Here is a 4,315-nt window from a genome sequence, read left to right as displayed (position 1 = left end):
AACCCATAAGTTTACAACAGACATTCTACCAAATCTGCTTGGAGCCATCCTCTCATTCTTTTGACATCTCAAGTACTTGGAGTTGTTCAGTCATTTTCAGTTGTGTCTGACTCTTCATGATCCCATTTGGGGTTTTCTTTTCTTTCATGTTTTTCTTTATTTTAAGCTTAAATATAAAAACTTAAATATACAATAAGAAAAGAAAAAGAAACATATTGTAAACTTTAATATTGAAACATAAATACAAAATAAGAAAAGAAAAAAGCATTGCCATGTGCACAGCAGAATGTAAGAGACGATTCAAAATATATAGCAATAAATTTCTTTTCAAGAAATCTTATATAATGAATACTACACAGTATGTTCATAGCTATCCATCTTTTCTTTGCTTCTTTGTAAGTTTTCTTTTGTTCTCTGCTGCACACTTTTTGCTTTGTTCTTTTTTCCTGCCTTGCCACCCCACCCTCCCTCTGAAGAAGGCTACATTGAGCATGGATATATTTCTATATAACATATATTTATATATCATACATACACATACATACATATATCCATAGACATATACACACATACAAAATATTATATACATATATGCATGCATATATACACATATACACATACATATACCTAGGTATCTATAATCATATTTATATATGGACATATACATTCATATGCATCTATATAAGGCTGTACTGTACTTATTTGTCTTCTGTTTCTCTGAGAGTGGATAACCTCTTCCTTTATAAGTCTGGGTCTTTCTATATTTTTCCAATTCCACCAACTCATCATTTTCTAGACCAGAGCAATATTCCAACCTTATACTGTCTAGTTAATTTAAATAGCCCAAAAGAACATTGATAAATATGACTGACACAGAGTGTCAGTTTCCCTATTTTTCTCTTTTGATTAAATTTATTTTAGCCTTAACTTTTCCCAAGATTATGGTTACTACCCCAGCTCCTTTTCCCCTAACAAATTCCACTCTTGATCTTTATTTTACATTTGTGTGTATCTCTTATGTCTTATCCCTCCTGACTCCTCTACTTTACTTTTACCTGCTAGCTTGACCTCTTATTACTTAACCTACCCCCCATCCAAAGATCCCTTCCTTGTCCTCCCTTTCCCATTAATCTAAACACCCATCTATACCCCCCCATCCTATTCCTTCATCCTCCCCACTAAAAATCCCTCTCTTTTCCTCTCCCCATTATTTCTTTCTGACTTTAGAAGACTTTTATATCCTTCTAGATATATATAAATATAGATATAGATAGATATAGATATAGATATCTATATATATATAAACATAGAGAGATATCTCTATATATTGATATCTATATATCGACATCTATATATATCTACATGTATCTATCTATATATCTATATCTGTATATATGTGTGTATATCTATATCTATATCTATATCTATATCTATATCTATATCTATATCTATATCTATATCTATATCTATATCTATATCTATGTCTATGTCTATGTCTATGTCTATGTCTATGTCTATGTCTATGTCTATGTTTATGTGTGTGTTGTTCCCTCTTAAACCCATTCCCAATCAAAGTAGGGTTCCAGAACTACCAGGTCTCATCACCAATCTCATTCCTCTGTGTCAGTTTTTCCTCACACCTCATTTGTATAAGATAATTACTCTATGTACCTGTTATAAAGGGTTTTACTTTTTAAAGTTATATCATGCTAATGTCTACCCCAATCTTCCTACTATATTACTAATAATAATGTTAGACATATGGTTTACATTTCCTTATATTAGTCTCTGGTAGGTACTTTATATTTCTCTTGGCTCTTCTATGTCAAATCTTCTGTTAAGTTGTTTAACTTTTTTAACAAAATCCTGAAAGCCTGATGATTCATTAAATATCATTTTTTCATTAAGGATTATGCTTAACTTTACTGGGTATGATATTTTTGGCAACAGCAGCATCTCTTTTTTCTTTTCGATGGTGGTAGTCTTTCATTCTCAGAGAGGACCAACTACACAAGAGTTAAGGTTCAGTATGTCTGACTGTGACTGATCAGACCAATATGATCTCAGAATGTTCTACCACAGGTTGGGCACAAATAGCCCATATGAACATTGGGGGTGGATTCTCTGAATTTGCACATCTCACGTTTCTTTTGAACTACTTGAATTCTACTTTGCTCATAGAGTATAGCACCTTCTATGATGTGGTCATGCCATGTTGTGAAGTCCTGTGCCAGTGCCTCCCATGTCACACAATCAATTACAAAGCTCTTAAGAGAAACCTTGAGAGTGTCTTTGTATTGCTTCTTCTGACCACCATCTGAATGCTTGACCTGTGTGAGTTCTCCATAAAACAGTCTTTTGAGTAAGCATATGTCTGGCATCCAAAAAACACGGAGAGCCCATTGGAGTTGAACTCTCTGAAGTAGCGTTTGAATGCTTGGCAGTTTAGTTCAAGAAAGGACCTCAGGAGTTACTTTGAGCAGAACAAACATGGCAAAGTAAAAACAGGGCCTTGCTTGAGCTCTCCTCAAAACCCCTCCAAATACCTGTAAAACATGATTCTAAACAAATTCTGGAGTTACAGAACCCACAAAATGAGAGAGTGAAACAAGTCTCCAGCCCAAGACAACCTGGAACATCCATGGGAGAGGTCTATCACACTGGGCTGGGAGCAGATAGCAGTCCAGTATGGGCTACACCAGCATAGACAGGACTGGACCAGGCCTCAGAGCCTGAATCACTGTCAGCCTTAGGGGTTTCCAGACTTCTCAACCCAAAAATGCCAAAGACAAAGTAGAAGATCAGTGGGAGAACTCTGTCTGACCTGGGTGAGAGAAGAGGCTGGTCTAGCCACAGCCTGGGTGTGGAAGAGGTTGAAGTGGCAGTGGTGGCAGGAGCAGCAATGGCTGCTTCTGGAGCTCCAGGCCCAAAGACAGTGGGAGGATCAAGCAGGTGTACTGCAGGGATCTCTTCCTGGCATTGAGACAGGATTCTCTTGCTTTGCCCTGCTTGAATCTGGGTTGCAGTCCTGGGTGCTGGTCCTGGGGTGAGGAAGAGTGTTGGCATGGCAGAACTTGTGGAAGCTGTGGAGAGGGAGTACTCCCTGCAGTTTCAAGGCAGAAAAGAGTATGTGAGGTCACTCAGAGACCCAAGCACAGGCCAAAAGAGGGCCAAACAGCTTTCCTGTGGTCATGCAAGCTTAGAAGACCTGAAAATTTACAGGCACCTACAAGTAACTCAGAAAACAGTTGCAAAAAACCCTGAAGCTTGGGACAGAGCATTCTCTACTGTGGAAGCAGAGTCATACCTTGACAAAGAGCTAAAACATCAAGTAATTGGCTGGGAAAATGAGCAGACAGTGTGAAACAACCCAGACTACAGAATCTTACTAAGGTGGCCAAGAAGATCAAAACATACAACCAGAAAAAGACAACAAAGTCAAAGTTCCTACATCCAAAGGCTCCAAGAAAAATATGAATTGGTCTCAGGCCATAGAAGAACTCAAAAAGGATTTGGAAAATCAAGTAAAAGAAGTAGAGGAAAAATTGGGAAGAGACATGAGAGTGATGCAAGAAACTCATGAAAAATGAGTCAACAGCTTGCTAAAGGAGACCCCAAAAATACTGAAGAAAATAGCACCTTAAAAATAGACTAACCCAAAAATGCAGAAGTGGTCCAAAAAGTCAATGAAGAGAAAAATGCCTTAAAAAGCAGAATTGGCCAAAAGGAAAAATAGGTCCAAAAGCTCACTGAAAAAAAGAATTTCTTAAAAATTAGAATGGAGCAAATGGAAGATAATGATTTTGTGGGAAATCAAGAAATTATAAAACAGAAAAAAGAATGATAAAGTAGAAGACAATGTGAAGTATCTCATTGGATAAACCACTGACCTTGAAATGTTTACATTCCTACATGGAAAGATGATATTTCTAACTCATGAGACCTTTCTCAGTATTAGGGTGGTTAAAGGGAATATACATACACACACACACACACACACACACACACACACACATATATAAAATATATATAATATATATCTGTGTGTGTACATATATATATGCATACATATATATATATATATATACAGAGAGAGAGAGAGAGAGAGAGAGAGAGAGAGAGAGAGAGAGAGAGAGAGAGAGAGAGAGGCAGACAGAGAGAGGGAGAGACAGAGACAAACAGAAAGACACAGAGACAGAGACAGACAGAGACAAAGAGAGAGACAGAGGGTATAGGGTGAATGGAATATGAATGGATAATATCTAAATAAATAAAATTAAGGGGTGAGAGGAATATATTGAGGAAAGGAGAACGG

The sequence above is a fragment of the Trichosurus vulpecula genome, chromosome 9, assembly GCF_011100635.1.
Source record: "Trichosurus vulpecula isolate mTriVul1 chromosome 9, mTriVul1.pri, whole genome shotgun sequence".
Taxonomy (NCBI): domain Eukaryota; kingdom Metazoa; phylum Chordata; class Mammalia; order Diprotodontia; family Phalangeridae; genus Trichosurus; species Trichosurus vulpecula.
The sequence above is the reverse complement of the archived record's forward strand: the minus strand, read 5'-3'. Positions refer to the sequence as shown.